The sequence below is a fragment of the Peromyscus californicus genome, unplaced genomic scaffold (genome assembly GCF_007827085.1).
Source record: "Peromyscus californicus insignis strain IS unplaced genomic scaffold, ASM782708v3 Scaffold_1__1_contigs__length_55948999, whole genome shotgun sequence".
NCBI lineage: Eukaryota > Metazoa > Chordata > Mammalia > Rodentia > Cricetidae > Peromyscus > Peromyscus californicus.
In genome coordinates this window covers 28,879,648-28,886,571 of record NW_026294492.1, presented here as the reverse complement: position 1 = coordinate 28,886,571, position 6,924 = coordinate 28,879,648, and the positions used below count along the sequence as shown (strand labels likewise).

The 6,924-nt window shown below is 44.2% G+C and overlaps 1 protein-coding gene across 3 annotated transcripts in view; it reads left to right on the top strand.

Annotated features, from left to right (window-relative positions):
* Positions 1-14: 14 nt before the first annotated feature.
* Positions 15-6,924, top strand: part of Prkd3 (protein kinase D3) — a 74,400-nt gene continuing 67,490 nt past the window's right edge. For all 3 annotated transcript variants that reach the window (XM_052746321.1, XM_052746320.1, XM_052746319.1), the window contains exon 1: positions 15-131. The gene's annotated coding sequence lies outside the window, so the exon portion shown is untranslated. The remainder of the gene's footprint in view (positions 132-6,924) is intronic.

Genomic DNA, 6,924 nt, shown 5'->3' with positions numbered 1-6,924 from the left:
GCGGGCGGGCGGGATCGGGCGAGGTCCGTGCAAGCCTCGCTGCTGGCTCCTGCTCCGGGACGCGGACGCGGACGCGGACGCGGACGGGCGCCCGCCGGCGCGCGCGGACTTTTTCGCCGAAGCCCGCCTCTGTAAGTAGTCGCCGGAGGGAGCGCGGAGCAGACACCGAAAAAAAGTTCGCGCCGCCGCCGCCGCCGCCGCCGCCGCTGCCGCCGCTTTGTTCTCCCGACCCGTCGGGCTGAGGTGGCGCGGCCCCTCCCCCACTGCACGCGGCGGCGGCGGCGGCGGCGGCGGTGGCGGTGGCGGCGGCGGCGGGACTCGGACCCGCGCGGGGCTGGGCGGCGGCCGCGGCTGGCTGGGCGGGAAGTCGGGGCGGCGCTCGGCGGGCGGGCGGGCGAGCAGCCGGGGGCGCCGGCGCGGCCAAGTTCCGCGGTCCTCGCCGCCGCCGCCGCCGCCGCCGAGGCCAAGTTGGAATCGCTCGGCTGCGGTGACCCACCGCGCCCTGCCCCTCCGTCCCCCAGCTCCCCGCAAACTAGTTGCCGTGCCCGGGGAGCCTTCCCCGTTTCTTTTGCTGCACTTTTTTTTTTTTCCCCGTGTGGTCGGTCCCGGGGGAGCTGGAAGAGGGACGAGTATCCGGGGGTTTGGAGGATGGTGACCCCCCAGTTTCCTGACTGCCTTTTAGGCTTGTGAGTTGCATGCAGCCTCGCTGCGAGGCGTTCTCGTTCCCCGGAGTTTTGCCCTAAGGTGAAACACTCGCGAATGTGGAGCAATTTAAAGATAGTAATAATAATAATTAATAATCATACACGACACTACTCGATTGCGTGTCGGGTATTTTATTGCACACCATCGAAGTCAGAAGTCTAGGCCGTGCTGTCGGTAAGCACGAATACAAATCCCGCGACAGGCGACCTGCAGACTTTTCCTTACACAGATTGATGGCATGGACGTAACTGTCCCTTCAACCACGCCCGTCCCCACAGGAAATAAGACTATCGGTGTCATCTTTGATTAAAGAGGATAAGTTACAACTCGAAGTACTGCTTTTGTAGGACAGGGCCTTTAAAACCTGTAGGCACAAATGAAACAAAAACTTTAAAATGTCTTCGTCTGTATCCTGTAGTTACGCTAGAAAAAAAAATACTTTTACTTTATAACTCATGTTGCAGTTTTAGCAGTTGTGATTTTGTTCTCCTCACGCTTAAACTTTTAATGCCAAGAGGGCAGACAAGCCTACAGATTTGCTTCAAGAAGGCTTCCGTGAAGTTCCCAGACTCAGACCTAAGTAAGATTTGCTCTATATAGGAACACTTCGTCCCCCTCCCTTACCCCTCCCCCCAGTTATACTCTGGAGTGAGATAAAACAGCACTTTAGCCATAAAAGTTGTTGCAAGTCTTTGTAAAAGTATTATTTTAAAATGTGTCACGGGAAAAATCACTATAGGTTTTGCTTCATAGGATACTGTTATAAATGTCATGGGCCCGAGAACTTGAGTTTGGAGTCCTTTTTGATAAACCAGGGCAGTTCACATTTCAGGAGTGCTAAGATTAAAGGAACTTATTCTTAAATGTGTTTGACAGTTTCATACACACTGATCACACTCACACCCCAGCCAGTTCTCTCTTATAGCCCCCTCCTACCCCCTTACTAGCCCCTTAAAGTGATGAGCCTTTAATCTTGCACATTTTATAAGCTTTCTGTTTTATCGAATGACCTGTTTAAAATAGACATTTCTTTCTGTTTGTGTGTTGTTTCTCATCTAAACATTGCTACACAACACCTGAACTACAGTAAGTTAAATTTTAAAAATTGGATGAGTTGAAAACACCCCATACAGTAAAAAGAGGGTGGGGTAGATAGTTATGGAAGTACATTTTTCACAGAAAGGATCTAAGGCGTGAGGAAACAGGAACTCACTCTTTAGGCTGAGGATTTCATAGATGTAAGAACTAGTAGCTGGCTGCTCTGCTTCTCTGATCTTTCAGCTTTCACCCTGATATCTGGCTCTGGGTTTTTTATTAAAAGACCATCTAAGATTCAAACAACAGGGACCTTTTCTCGTGTTTTCAACAAAATTCTAAAGTTGGAAAAAAATAATAATTAACCATAGTGGAGTTAATTGCTTGCTTTTAAAAGAAACTTGTTCAGAACTTGGTATATGATAATAATTATATCTAATTTGATTAGACACATAATTGGATTTAGTAATCACATCTTTCTTTGAGTCTCTCTGGTTATGTAATTCATACCGAACCTGCCTCCTTGAAGCAGTCATTTTAAAAGGAAAAATTGGGCTATGGGAGATGTTTTAGTTTTAATTTAATGTAGCTAAGAAGTTTTCTCCACTTGTGTGGTTACGATGTTATAGTGGCCGGGTGTGAGAAGTGCTCATTGGCTACTAGCCAATCAGATCTCTTAGGAACTACTGCTGCAAAGATGAAGGAAGATATATCAAGCTTATCATAGCTTCGTGTTGCATTGCCAGACTGGTGTTCCAAAATCTGGATACACCTCTCAGTGCCTGCGTAGAGGACCTGCCTCGTGTACCCCTTCGGTAGTCTCCCTGACGGTGGAGGGACGGGGTTTCAAATGCCACTGGCCCCAGATGAGCAGACGTGTAGAGGGAACAATTTAGTGGAGTGCGGAGCTCTTAGAAAGACAGTATTATATTAATCTGAGGGAATAGTCATGTTTCCGAAATATGCAGTCAGATGTAGAGACTGCCACAGAATGTGATCTATTTTTTTTTTAATCTACAAAAATACTTGAGTTTTTGCACAATATATATATATAAGCATTAAGCAAAGTCAGGCGTTTGTTGAGGTAAAAACATGAATATTGACTTCAGTGTACTGGTGAGTTATGTCACTAAAAAAGCTCACACGCTTTTGACATGCTAAAATAATACTTATCATACACGCGTACATATCTGCGTGAGAGTTGGGATAAAACCTTGCACTTCATTAACATCCCTCGCACACAAAGCTAAATTAAACCTGGGCGATTCTTTACTGGTGGGAGTCAGGTAAATAAGCTATTACACAGGAAGAGCATTTCTTCCTCTTTTCTTTAACATTTGCTGGACGCACAGTGAATGCTGGCTATCTATCTTAATCACGAGGGCTTCCCTTTGAAGTTTTTAATTTGACCTGTTTTCTGGAATCCTCTTGTTTCTTTAGAGAGACCTTCCCTGAGCCCCCAGCTGAAATTGTTTCCCTGGCAGAGACCCTGTTGCATCTCATAGTTGTAATTACCCAGCTACTTAGGCAAATGTGGGTTTAATGCCTGTGAGTGCCACGGAGAGCAGTGGCCATGTCTGTCTCTGGTCAGCTACTGCTGTGTAACTTCAGCGTCTCTCAGAGCGGTCTGGCGAACACCAGGTGCTGTGTAAGTCCACGGTGAAGGAAACTCCAGCTTTGAGGGCTTCTAATGAGAGACTTGGTTAAGGTTGGAACATACTGTATTGTGATGAATTGACTGGGGGGTAGGGGAGGGAGGTAGATCAGCTGGTGACATTACCATGAAGTGTCACTCAGCCAAGTCCCCTAACCTCGGAGGTCTTTCTTCACCCTGCCTCTGGTGATCAGGCACACTGGGCTCAAAATTCCTTTCGTAGGCTATCTTTTGATTCCATTCACTGGTGACAGAATTTGTAAGTTCATCTGAATGAGGTAGTGACAGCTCTCCAAAAGAATGTTTGAAGACTGCCAACCAAACTGTTAGAAATTCCTGACGACTCAACAATGCTGTTCTGCTTTAGAGGCTCTCATTGCTATTAGAAACAGCATCTAATTAGTACACAGCTTCTCAATAAACAAGATGGACTATTTGTTAACTTATAAACCCTATTTCCTATTTGAAACAAATACAAAAAAAAATTACACAGCATGACCAAAGTTCGTATAAATTAGAATTGTTAGATTTCTTACAGATCAGATCAAGATTCCATAAACAAAACAAGGAGAGAAAACAGATGGGATGAGTGGGTGGAAGCTCTTAAGACAGGTTCTTATATCTGTATCCATGCTGAAACTTAAAAATCACTTTTATACAAAATTATATATAGTTTATTAGGAGTTCATATCATCCTAGTAAATTAGTCAAGTGTATTATTAGACTGTTACTGTTAGGTAGTTAATATCAAGCGGTATAATAAAATGTAAACTTAGTAGGAAGATATCTTTTATCTCACTGCTATAAAACTTCTGAATGATTGGCGTGCTTACCCTGAGCCAGTTGTTCCCCAGTAGTTCATGTACAGTTGTCAATCCTTACGGCCCAGAGGCCGGCTTCGCTTTCCTTGTACTCCTCTGCCGTCATGCTCAATAACACCAGTTCTCCCTTTACACGTCCTCCAGTATTTGAGGACCATTCACTCTGTTTGGTTTTATTAAGCGTCTGTTTATCGCATGCCATTGTCTTCACCTGTCACACGGATGTATGCACTTTTTTTCTTCCCAGACCTAAAAATCTGTTAACTCTAAACATATGGATTGTAGAATAAACATAATATTAATGATAGACTGACGAGTGTGCAGATTAATACTGATGACTTTCCAATGTCCAGAGGATTTAGTTTTGCCTTAGTTCTTTGGGTCAGCCCATTATATCAACAGCTTATCTAAAGCCTTGGAAACATAGCCCACTCTCAGGACTGGCTTCTACATCAGGGCTTCTACATCAGGATTTCTCCATCCCTGTGTTGCACATTTAACTTTGAATTTATCTCTGTAAAGTTTCGCTTTAATTTTATTCTGTCTGCTCAGCTTTGTTCACCCTGAAGATTATATAAGCAGATGTCTTTGTCTTTACCATCTCACATCTACTGAAAATACAGGGCTAAGAATGGTTTGGAGACAGTTCCCTAAAGACTGTGTTGACATACAGCGTATTTCCTTACTACACCGATACCCAGCTCAAACTCACACAGCGTATTTACAAGGATAGTGGGGGAACGTTTTAAACTCTCATCTCATGAGAATGTCGGAGTCCTGAGCAAATATTTAGCCTCTGAACTTTTGCCTTCTCAACTCTAGAATGGGTGCTTGTGAGGATTAAGGAGGTAATAGAGGTGTCTAGACCAGTGTCTGTCAGATGGGAAGAGCTCATCTTACTTCCTCCACTTGAGAATCGTTTCCTCTATGAAGTTACTAGTGAGATGGATGGACTTGGCATCACTCTGTTTGAATTTAGACTGACATGTAGTCATTATACTATTCCCTGGTTGTTCACAAATCATTGGAATAACAATCTTCTCAGATCTGGCTAAGGATTTTTTTTTCTTTTTTTTAAAAAAAGTGATTGACTTTTATTTTTTATGCATTGGTGGCTTTGCCTACATGTATGTCTGTGTGAGGGTGTCAGATCACTTAGAGCTGGATTACAGACAGCTGGGAGCTGCCCTGTGGGTGCCGGGAATTGAACTTGAGTCCTCTGGAATAGTAGCCAGTGCTCTTAACTGCTGAGCCACCTCTCCAGCCCCTGGCTAAGGTTTTTTTGGGTTTTTTTTTGGGGGGGGGGGTTGTTTTTTTGTTTGTTTGTTTTTTGGTTTTTTTAGGTTTCTTTGGTAATTTCTGAATTGTGCTTACCTGCTTTTCTGTGCTCAGCACCTGAAGCAGCTCTCCCCATCCCCGTTCCCGGCCGCTTCTCTCACCCTGAGCTCTTTCTGCAGGGTAGTTACATAGCATTCACAGTTAAACGTGCTCACTGCTTTTGCTCTATGGCATGAGCTGCGTCTTGGCCCAGAGATTTGCACTCACATAAAGTTTTAGAATCTGAGCACTCAAGAGGTAGAGATAGAAAGACTGTAAGTTTGAGGCCAGCCTGGGCTACATGGTTGAGTTTGAGGCCAGCCTGGGCATCATAGTGAGATTCAAAAGAAAAGGTATTGTTTTTTTTAAAAAAAATAAATAAATAAAGTCATTTAATTCTCTCCCATTCGTGAAGTTCAGGTTTCAGTTCTCTGCTTTGAGCTTGAAGACTGTGGGGAGAAGATAAGCAAGATCCGAGTTGAGCAATTCTTTCTGTGTCGTCTCCCACCCGTAACAGCATCCTCTCTGAACAGGGATTCTCGGTTCCTTGTTGTCTTTAAGAAGCAGTCACTGCTGTGGTGACAGTACTGGTTAGAAAAGGAAAAAAAAAAAAAAAAAAAGAGGAGTGAGACCTGGGTTCTAATCCCCACGCTGCTTGTTCAGAGCCATGTGATACTAGGCAGATTGCATTATCACTCTGGGCTTCAGTCTTCTCATCAGCAAAATTGCAGTTTCCCTGTTAATGTCAAGGGGTGTCACGAGACACATTGGTGACACACTGCTGTCAAACGCTGTGACGTAGGAGATTGAATTCTAGCCCTTTGCCTAACTGTCACCATCAGTGCTTGTACCTTTAAGTTATTTTTAGACTCACTTTATTCTGAATTTTCTCATTTGCATTCCTGTATCTGTATGTGTCTTCTGTCATTCACTTTAACTTAGCTCCATATACTAGTCTCCTTGGAGTCACCGCACACACTTTGGATACTTCCCTTTCTCATCGTTGGAACTGTTTATGGCTACAAAGACTTTAGAAGGACTCACCTCTTGTGAGCCATTTCATTCAGCCTTTTTCTTTTCCTTTTTTTTTCTTTAATTTTCTAAACTGTGCTTTCTTTAAAACCACGGTGCGTAGTTTACTGTACGTGGTGGTGTTCTTTTTCCTAACGTTGGAAATCCCTTAATGATGAGTTCACTTTCTCCTGTGTTTCGTGGTCTGTCAGTTGTCACAGTTCTTTGTTGACTCTGGTGTATATCCCCTTTTGCCCTTTTGCGTTCTTAGGCTTCTGGAAGGTATTTATAACAGAGCAGCCCAGTTGTCATATTTTGACAGAATTTGACTCTGGAGAGGTGGGAGTACTGGGGATCGAATCTAGGGCCTCGTACCTGCTA